Source organism: Syngnathoides biaculeatus, chromosome 20 (genome assembly GCF_019802595.1).
Source record: "Syngnathoides biaculeatus isolate LvHL_M chromosome 20, ASM1980259v1, whole genome shotgun sequence".
Classification (NCBI taxonomy): Eukaryota; Metazoa; Chordata; class Actinopteri; order Syngnathiformes; family Syngnathidae; genus Syngnathoides; species Syngnathoides biaculeatus.
In genome coordinates, this window is record NC_084659.1 from 2659638 (window position 1) to 2670718 (window position 11081).

Here is an 11081-nt window from a genome sequence, read left to right on the forward strand (position 1 = left end):
GGTAATGTGATAAGCGGCTATGCCCCGCAGGTATAATGTGATTTACTAATTCTGGAAGGAACTAGATGAAGTAGTTCTGACCACCCCCGACAGAGAAATAGTTGCAATTGGTGCAGATTTCAATGGATGTTGGCGAAGGAAACGGGGGCGATGAAGAAGTGATGAGTAACTACGGAATTCAGCAAAGGAACTTTTTTCACAGAAGAGGCAGGACCAAAGCGTGACCTACAAGAGCGGAGGTAGAAGCGCCCAGGTAGATTATATTTTGTGCAGACGATATAATCTGAAGGTTACTCACTGTAAGGTAGTGGTAGGGGAGAGTGTAGCTCGACAGCATAAAATGGTGTTATGTAGGATGACTCTCAGGAAGATTAAGAAGACAAAGGTAGACCAGAGAACCATTTGGTGGAAGGTGAGAAAGGAAAAATGTTGTGCGGCCTTCCGGAAAGAGGTGAGACAGGCTCGATGGACAGGAAGCGCTTCCAGAAGACTGGAATACTACTGTCAAGGTACTCAGAGAGGCAGGCAGGAAAATACTTGGGGTGTCTTCTGGTAGGAAAGGGTAGAAGGAGACTTGGTGGTGGAACCCCAAAATACAAGGAGAGAATGTAAGAAGAAGTGGGACACTGAGAGGACTGAGGAGAGGCAAAAGGAAAACATTGAGATGCGACGTAGGGCAAAGGTAGAGGTGGCGAAGGCCAAACATGAGGCATATGACGACATGTATACCAGGTTGGACACGAAAGAAGGAGAAAAGGATCTCTACAGATTGGGTAGAAAGAGGGATAGAGATGGGAAGGATGAGCAGAAGTTAAGGGTGATTAAGGATAGAGATGGAAATATGTTGACTGGTACCTGTAGTGTGCTAAGTAGATGGAAAGTGTACTTTGAGAAGTTAATGAATGAAGAAAATGGGAGAGAAGGTCAAGTAGAAGAGGCAAGCGTGAATTACTGGCAAGTGGCTTTGATTAGTAAGGGGGAAGTTATAAAGGCACTACAAAGGATGAAAAAATGCAAGGGCCGTTGGTCCTGATAACATATTTAACATTATGATGCGGATCTTTTTTACGTTCTGTGAGAAGAATTACATTGTTGGACGTGGCCGGAGCTTTTTTTTTTTAAACTACTGTTTTCAGACAAGTAGACTGACACCACACTGACTTTCTGGAACATTTGCTTGAAATAACATTTGTTTGAGTTTGGTGACTATCCTGTATCATGTATTGTATCGTGTGTGATTAAATTGTTTTAAACGCAATACAAGTGCTATGTTATAGTTTGCTGGTTTGACCAAGGGGATTTATTCTAAATTCACACGTAACATATGCAATAAACTGTGAGACAAATTAATCCCCTCCTGTCATTTGGAACAGACAAAGATCTTGTCCTTTCGACCTGTGCAATCCTTTATTCACAAAGAACTAGGTTTTTTGGAAGAATGTGTGAAGAGTGAATCCATCCTTCCGAGTGTTCAAGCAAAATCCAGCAATAAAACGAGCCGGAATCTTGGCTCACACGCAGAAAAAACAAGTAATTTCTCACTGGAACTATAGAGCTCGTACACCGTATGTCATAAAACCTTTGTTTACCTTGTCATATTGCTGGTCAAGCTAAGCATTGCTCAATGCTAAGTCGCTTGGAGACGACACGGAAATATGTCTTGGAGCACGACGCCCAGAGTCTTGTCCAATACCGTCAGACATTTAGAAGGTGAAAATAAACGACGGTAACATGGAAAAATTACATGAACTTGTCATAGAGGACCGGTATTTAATGCCGAAATTGATGTTTTCGCCAATAAGAAATTGGACTGTCAATTTGCTTCTGCTTGTCTTGGACAACTGGATATACACATGGACCCGGTGGGTCAGTCTTAGAGATTCACACGGAAAAGTTTAAAAGCGTATAAAAGTCTGGACCCATACGAATACTTTGTTGCGAGATCTGTTCTCATCAGGTATAAATCCCACATAGTGACGGTTTTGACGGCTTGTTAACGCTCAGGTGTCTTCGGCGACACGCTGACCTTTGCCGAAATCTATCGATCTTTTCAGCTACTATTCAATACAAATGCTAATATTTAAACAAATCTTCTTTTCCTTTCGGCTTGTCCCGTTAGGGGTCGCCACAGCGTGTCATCTTAGATGAACGCATATTTGTTTGGCACAGTTTTACGCCGGATGCCCTTCCTGACGCAACCCTTCTGGATCCGGGGAGAGAAGCTTACAGCACCTGGTATTCCCAGGCAGTCTCCCATCCATGTACCAACCAGGGCCAAACCCGCTTAGCTTCCGAGATCTGACGAGATCAGGCAGTCTCAGGGTAGCATGGCCGTTAAAAAAATAAATAAATGACCCTTGGTTTTCCACAAACTCGCATTCATTATGATTGGAAAAAAGATGGTTGACGGCTCATGAAGTGTGCTTGGCCCTGCTCATTTCCCCTGTCTGAGAGATGTGTGTGTGATCACACCTGATGCAGACGTGAAACGGTACAAAGACAATATTGCAGGATTACTCTGGGAGTTTGAGAAATGTTATCAGGTATTTGGTGAACTTGAGACAGAATTTTCAGTTTTTCGCTAACCTTTCACAGTTAAAGTTTCTGATCTGCCGGTCGAAATCCAGATAGAAATAATTGATTTGCAATGTGATGCAGATTTGAAGGGCAAATTTGCCTCCGTAGGTCTGGAGAAATTTGATCAGTATCTACTTCGAGAGTACCCCAAGTTAACAGCCTTGGCTGCTAAAATTTTACGCATGTTTGGGACAACATACCTTTGTGAACAAATTTTCTCAATAATGAATAATAAAACCAAAATGCGTTCAAGGCTCACAAGCACTAAAATGACATTCTGAAAGTGACAGTTTGTCAGGACATGGCAACTGGTATTGATGCACTTATCCAGGCCAAAAGATGCCAAGTATCATGAACAAAAACAAGTCCAGAGTAGACTAACGCCTTTAAAATGCTGTTGGCATGGAAAAAATACAGCTGTGTGAAGATGAATCCTTACTGTGATGATTAAAAAAATGTGCAATTTATTGTTAGCAACTTCACTACAAAAACGTATGGTGGAATTCTACTGTTCATGCAACTCAGTGAATTTTCAGTATGAATTGTTTGTGTACGTGTGTTTCATGTATGAAGTTTACACATTGACAGGACGTGAATACTTTCTTCTTTACACATTTCATAGCACTTTCCTTAAGTTTGTAAGGTGTAGGCAGTGATTAAATTTATATATATTTTTTGCATGTGTAAATAGTTTAAAAATTCCTTTCTTTATAAATCTCGCTTAATCTTAAAGTGCATTCCTATATTTTCCAATACCAGATACTTGTTAAAGTTTTGTGCCTTTTTGGGATCAGTTGCAATGCATATAAGTGAATGATAAAAGTAAATTGCACATTTGTCAAAGAAAGTCCAAGGTGTTTCATTAAATGATTTGTAAAAGGAGTGTTCATTCAATTTCAACATTTTCCAAATGTTCTTGTGCTTCTTTACACCAAAACAAAGGAAAGACATGATATTTTGGTTATTTATAGCAGAGTATGGTATAATTTTAATGGTCCGGCCCTACGTTGAAGTTTGCCGGAATCCATCGATCTTTTCAGCTTGTATTCAATACAAATACCAATATTTAAATACATGACCCCTGGTTTTACCCAAACTCGCATTCATGAACTATGATTGGAAAAAAGTCGAAGGTTGACAGCTCATGAACGTGGAAGTGTACTCGGCGACACGTGAGCCTTTGTCGGAATCCATTGATCTTTTCAGCTAGTATTCAATACAAATACCAATATTTAAATAAATGATCCCTGGTTTTGCTCAAACTGGCATTCATTAACTATGATTGAAGGAAAAAAAAAAGAGGACAGTCATCTCCATGGAACGTACATGGAAGCAATTGCGGTCAGTTAACCTCCGTAAACCTGCGCCAGTTTTTTTTTTTTTTTACACGCACTGTTCTCAAATGAGACAATTTGGCATTATAAATACTTTTTGGTAATCTGAGAATGAGAAGAATAATTCGTACCTGAAATGAAGTAATCGCTAACCCTACACAGGCGTGTGTATTTTGGTTGGGCACCATCCATCGTGCTAAATTGCTGAAATCCATCAATATTTTCTGGTCTTTTCAGCTGGTATTCCATAGAATGATTTATTTGAATATATGTCGCGTCTGTTGTGACAACCAACAGCACAACAGGTCTCAGGTATTGTAAATATTCTCCTCCGATTCAATCTTTCCCACAATGTCGAACAGCTTTTTAACCGGCAATATGGCGCCGTGAAAATGATGACGTTACGTGCACGAGCTCTATAGGTATAAACATTCGGCCACTACTGCAAAAAAACGTCACTTCCTGGTTCTATCAACACAAAATCCTAGTGACTTTTCATGGTGGGAGATGGGGGTGGGGGGTGTCAATATACGGCAACATCCTGACGTGCCATGAACCAACAGATGATTCCATTCCAGCTGATATTTTTGGGGGAGTTAACAACATACCAAATTTTATGTTTAGGTATCAGTGGCACTAGAAGCTTCCCTAATGAGAGAATCTTTTAGGTTTCTCACCAGTGTGCGTTCTTATGTGTATTTTTAAGTGTTCCTTCCGAGTGAATCTTTGACCACAAACTGAACAAGAAAAAGGTTTCTCACCAGTGTGTGTTATTGTGTGTTTTTTCAAATCTCCTTTCAGAGTGAATCTTTGACCGCAAACTGAGCAGGAAAGAGGTTTCTCACCAGTGTGCTTTACTGTGTGTATTTTTAAGCTTTCCCTATGAGAGAATCTTTGATCACAAACTAAACAGGAAAAAGGTTTCTCACCAGTGTGTGTTCTTGTGTGTATTTTTAAATATCCCTTCCGAGTGAATCTTTGACCACAAACTGAGCAGTAAAAAGGCTTCTCTCCTGTGTGCGTTCTTGTGTGCATTTTTAAGTTTCCCTTCTGAGTGAATCTTTGACCGCAAACTGAGCAGGGAAAAGGTTTCTCACCAGTGTGCGTTCTTGTATGTATTTTTAATCTTTCCTTATGAGAGAATCTTTGACCACAAACTGAACAGGAAAAAGGTTTCTCACCAGTGTGCGTTCTTGTGTGTATTTTTAGGGTTCCCTTCCGAGAAAATCTTTGACCGCATACTGAGCAGGAAAAAGGCTTCTCATCAGTGTGCGTTCTTTTGTGTACTTTCAAGGCTCCCTCCCGAGAAAATCTTTGACCACAAATTGAGCAGGAAAAAGGTTTGTCACCAAAGTGTGTTCTTGTGTGTACTTTTAAGTGGTGCTTCTGTGAGAAGCTTTGACCGCATACTAAGCAGGAAAAAGGTTTCTCACCAGTGTGTGTTCTTGTGTGTCCTTTTAAATTTGTCTTTTGAGTGAATGTTTTACCACAAAATGTACAGGAATAAGGTTTCTCACCAGTGTGGATTCTTGTGTGTATTTTTAAGTTTTCCTTGTGAGTGAATCTTCGACCACAAACTGAGCAGGCAAAATCTGTCTGTCTTGTGTGTGTTTCTATGTGTTGTTTCATACTGCCCTGAGAAGCAAATGTTTTCCCACACTGAGAACACTTCCATTGTTTGTTTTTAGTGAGACATGTCATATCACTTTCACAACCTCGATCATCATCAGTGTCAGGAGAGTCTGATGTCATGTCATCCCAATCTAATTGTGGTGCTAAGAGTTTCCCTGAGTGTGATCTTGCATTGTGGTCTCCATCACTTTCTGTTGTCATGTGACTTGAGCTGCAGCTTGATGGCTCCGCCCTTCTGCTCCCCTCACGTTGACCTTCATCTTCACTCTTCAAAGGGACACCAGTCAATGGAAACTTGGTGATATCCTCCTCCTCTTCTTTTTTGATATGGAGTTGTGCTTCTTCCTCCTCTTTCCTCCTCCACAACATCAGCTCCTCTTCCTTTTTAATGTGATAAATCTCCTCGTCGTCCATTTCCTCTTTAATATGAAGGGGCTCAGACTGCTGCCACTTAGTATTTAGATCACCAGTGAAATCTGCAAGACAAAGAAAGAACCACGCATGTTTTGGTAAATATTTTTTCAAGTGAGTTTGACGTGTATTAGTTTAGATTCATGTTGAAAGTTAATGTGAAAGTCAGAGGAGATTGAGATATTGAAAATGATAAACTTGAGCAACCCAACATCAAAAACAAATATGAAAATGTAAAATAACATTCATAAAAGTTTAATTAAAGCCCAAGTGTCATTCCTATAAACATTCTAAAATAAATATTGTAATGAAAAATACATAACATTATTCACTCCAATGTCTATATGAAAAAATAAATGTTAGCGGAGAGTGCGTCATCCATGCGCAAATTTGCAGAACTGTCATTCTACGATATCCAAGGGGTCGCCATATTGGCTGCATCCTCCATCCGTGATGTCACCCGGACGTTCGCCAATGAAAACACGCGGAGCACCCTAACTATGGGAGACAAACGCGCCCCTTCTGACAAGGAAACTTTTTTCCAAAAGGAGAACACCACACAACCGAGTGAAGTTACCGGGGCAATATTACACTATTGTTTCGAGCTATATTCAGAAGATATGCAATCACGGTCAAACCGCATCCCCGTCCGATCCACTTCCGTGGAGGAGATGAGCCATCGCAAGTTCATCGCAGCCGGCCGGTGTGGCTTATGATGGAGCCGATCCATGCTGCTTGAGGGGGTTGTTCACAGACGCCGCAGTATGCGATGAGCAACACAGTCGAGCTGGGGCATTCTCGGCTAGGTTCCTCAGAGCCGCCCCCGTCCGCAAAGCCCGACGCCCAACCTTCGCAGAAGCCGTGACCACCGAACCCAGCGCCTCAGCCAGTGTGGCTGATTTTCGGCGCCGTGGTGGCATATAATGGAGCTGCTTTTAGGGGGATGTTCATAGCCGCCGGAGTACTCGATGAACACCGTCGAGCCAGGGCGCATCACTGCGCGCACGTGGCTGAGTGAGGAATTCTTGGCTGGGTTCTTCAGATTCGCCGCTGTCCGCGGAGCAGCCCAACGCTGTCCGACGCGCACATCGACATATTTCGTATGCAGATCTTTTGTTAGGTTATGAGAGACCGATTACGTGGTCCGCCCTAAACTATTATTTTTTTTTAGCAGCTGTATACACACCTACCTGTCATTCGGAACCCACGAAGCTCTCGTCCTCTGCACCCGTGCAATCCATTTTTCACAACGAACCGGGTCTCTTGCAAACTTATGAAGGGTAAATCCATTCTCCCAAGTGTTCAAGCAATGTCCACCAATGCAATGAGCCGGCATTTTGGCTAACACGAAGGAACAACGACCTACCTTCCCGGAGGTAAAACTAATGGCAACAAACTAGTCTACTTGGGGGCGCCGCTGTCCTTTACGTCACTTCCTGCTTCTTCTCGAACACAAATCCCTCGAGAGGATTTTCATGGCGGGAGTTACAAAACCTGTATATGTCAAAATTATGTTTTGTGGTGAAAAAACACATTGGCCCACATTGGCTGACATTTTTTCATTAATAACATTCTAAAAATCCTCCATTTCATTACAGTAGACCTTTAAGAACAACACAGTGGAGCCTGCATACTCCCAGTTGACATTTACAAACCTTTCTGTATTTTTTTTTTGTGTAACAGGCCTCTTTAAAAAATAATTTCAGCAGCAATAAAGTAAATGTAAAAATAGTGGAAACAAAGCCTCACTCTATTCATCATAAAACAGTCATTTACAAAGTTTGAGAGAGATGTTGTGAATGATTGCTGCATCTGTTTTTAGGATATGAACCTTTATTCAATGTGCCCTGATTGTAAATGTGCAACTATAGACTGTTTTTGACAAGGTGCCTACATCTGGGGCACCTACCCATGTTGGATGGGTTCACTCTACTGACACGCCATTCACTCGAATGCTTTTGGAGTTACACAAATGTTTGAATGACTGTTAAAAGTGACACATAATGGCTAAAAAGACTTTGGAAAGTTATCGGTGCTCATTAGATGTTGTTTCAAGAAACCGTTACGACAAGAACTGTGCTTTGACCGACAATATAGACCCATATGCAGGGATGAGAATGACCAATTTGGAAAAACTGAAAATTTCTGTGGATGGGGGGGTGTTGAGTTTCCTCCTGGATATTTTTTGCTCCTATCAGAACACAGAGTGCACAGCACTTTGCCAGGAATGTCCACTTTTTGTATGTGTTCGGTTAGACATGTTGATACCGTTTTCGGTCCTATCTGCACGGTTACACTTTTTTCAAGCCATGCCGTCTGAAACAGTTTTTGATTCCAGCATCCTTGTCAATTGCCCTCCCTCGATCTTTATCCTTTTTTTCTAACACTTTCGCCATCGTAAAACTTTGAACACACCGTCGCTCAGTTCGCGCTAAGTCCCACGCGCCATTAGTTGGCTAACTAACAAGTTACACTGGCGATTTCTGAGAACCGAGAACACATGTACATGGCAATGGTGAAACTCGATTAGCCACTAACAATGGATTGTTATACTGTATAACTCTGTTGTCCAATCGAGTAATCTGCCGCAAACAAGTTTTAATGTTTATGTCGCAAAATGCAAATATTTACACGACCGTGCCAGTTAGAACGGCAAATGATAGTCGTGCTTGTGCTAGCACTAAGCTGAACTTGCAGCTCGTAGCCCACCACCAAGAGGCAGGCGCACGATACCCCCCCCCCCCCCGCCCCCCTTAAATTTTCTCAACGGATTTGCGCTTATCTCGAGAATGGTCATTTTGGTCTGAAAAAGTCGTAAATCTGCCGATCGGCAGAAAATTCTCATCCCTGCATATGCCTTGGAGAAACACAAGTGGAGCACACAACTGTGGGCGTCTGTAACCTATCCAGACATCGTCCACTATCTCTTCGACAAGCGCTTATACCATGGACCAACTAAACAATTATAAACGTCTGGAGGCCTACAACCAAGTTATCAATGGCTGGGTTCGTCATGCAGCGGTATCCATTGTAAGCAACCTGTCTCCCCAAACTGCAAAGGTTAGTTTACCGCACAATGCAATTTAAATATCCACCGCGTCATTATAGTCAGGGTTGTGTTAAATTATGTTGATTATACCAACAAAAGAGGTGTAGATTATTATTTTCATTTTTGTTCGACCGGGACGAGTACCAAGTGGAGCCCGCGCCTTTTTCTCCACTTCCACAGCTACATTTTTAACTCAACTCACAAAACAGCTACCAGTGCGGTAACTCGTTTTTGCAAACTTATTATAATGAAACACAAAATTCAGATTTTGGAGAGATGCATTGCATTCACACAAGAGTATTGTGCTTGGCTGCTAGATCAGCTGTGCTAATACAAGACAGACACAGTTGTCGCTCTTTGGTTGATAACTGCTCCGTTTTCTCACATTGGTTCTTGATCACAGATGGCAGTTGTAAGAAAGACGCTTCACACCTGTTTGAGCAACTGGTAACATAGCAGTGCACCCCCATTCATACGCCTTTCTGAAATGATTCCTGGTTAATTATGGGTGTTTACGTGAATTCACCAAACCAAGATGGGGCCCATGTTCTAAATGGGAAGGTGTGTGACATCAGTCGAAAACAGTCTATAACACCTTGTTTAGTTTTTATTTGCATTTACTTTTATTCAGCCTCTTGAAATAATTTTTCAAGTGATATTGATACCTTGTTACTTTTTATTTCAGTCTTGATGTCTGACTTAATCAAGATCGTGTCCTGACAATATAATCACTGTTCTAACAATAATGTAGTGTTACTTCTGACCACACATTAGAAGAAATAGGTTCAGTGATATTTTAAGCATGTGAGTTGAGTAGTTTTCCAAGTCAAGGAAAATATGATCCATCCATCCATTTTCTTAGCTGGTTATCCTCACAAGGGTCGCTGGAGTGCTGGAGCCTATCCTAGCTGTCAACGGGTAGAAGGCAATGTACTCTCTGAACTGGTTGTCAACCAATCGCAGTGCACATGGAGACAGATAACAGTTACACTCACAATCTCACTTATGGGTAATTTAGCATGTACAATTAATGTTGCATGTTTTTATGGATGCGTGAGGAAACCGGAGACCCCAGAAAAAAAACCCACACAGGTATGGGGAGAACATGCAAACTCCATATAGGCGGGGACAGCGTTGAACCCAGGTTCTGGGGGGGGCTCAATGTTAAGCCGCTGCTCCTCCGCATTGAGAGGAGCCAGATGAGGTGGCTGGGGCATCTGATTCAGATGCCTCCCAGACTTCTTCCTTGTGATTTGTTCCAGGCATGCCACCGGAAAGAGACCCCGGGGACCACCCAGGACACGCTGGTGAGATTATGTCTCTCAGCTGGTTTGGGAACGCCTCGGGATTCCTCCATAAGAGCTGGAACAAGAGGCTTGGGAAAGAGAAGTCTGGGTATCACTGCTGAAGCAACCCACGACCCGACCTGGAAAGGCGGTATAAAATGGATGGATGGACAGATTCCAACATTACCAAAGGAAGAAACTCAGTTCCCTTGATATTCCAATTCCTTACCTCCAGACCACAATAAAGATCGTTTATAGAGCTCGTGTATGTGACATCACCATTTTCACGGCGCCATATTGCCAGTCAAAAAGAGCTGCTTGACAGTGTGGGGACATTGAACCGGAGCGGGATATTCACAATGCCAAAGACTTGTTATGGAGTTAGTTGTTACAACAGACAAGACAGATATATAAAGAGGTCATCAACCAAAATACACACACACCTGTGTAATGATCACTTCATTTCAGGTAGGAATTATTCTGCTTAAGCTCAAATTCCCAAGAAGTATTTTTAATGCCAAGTTGGCTTGTGTGAGAACAAAAAAAACAAAACAAAAAAAATGAGAGGGAGTCATCTCCAACGTACACGAAGCATGATGCGGCCACACGTTAATCTTTGGTAAACCTCTCCCCGACAGATGTGTTGTTTTTTTTTATATGCATTGTTCTCAAATGAGTCAAATGCATATTTAAAAAAAGAAAATAAAGCAAGTTTCTTTCGGCTTGTCCCTTTCGGGGTCGCCACAGCGTGTCATCTCAGATGAACGCATATATATATGTTTGGCACAATTT

The 11081-nt window shown here is 41.9% G+C and overlaps 1 pseudogene; it reads right to left on the reverse strand.

Annotated features, from left to right (window-relative positions):
- Nucleotides 1-2220: 2220 nt before the first annotated feature.
- Nucleotides 2221-2339, reverse strand: LOC133494044 (5S ribosomal RNA; annotated as a pseudogene).
- Between the last annotated feature and the right edge of the window lie 8742 nt (nt 2340-11081).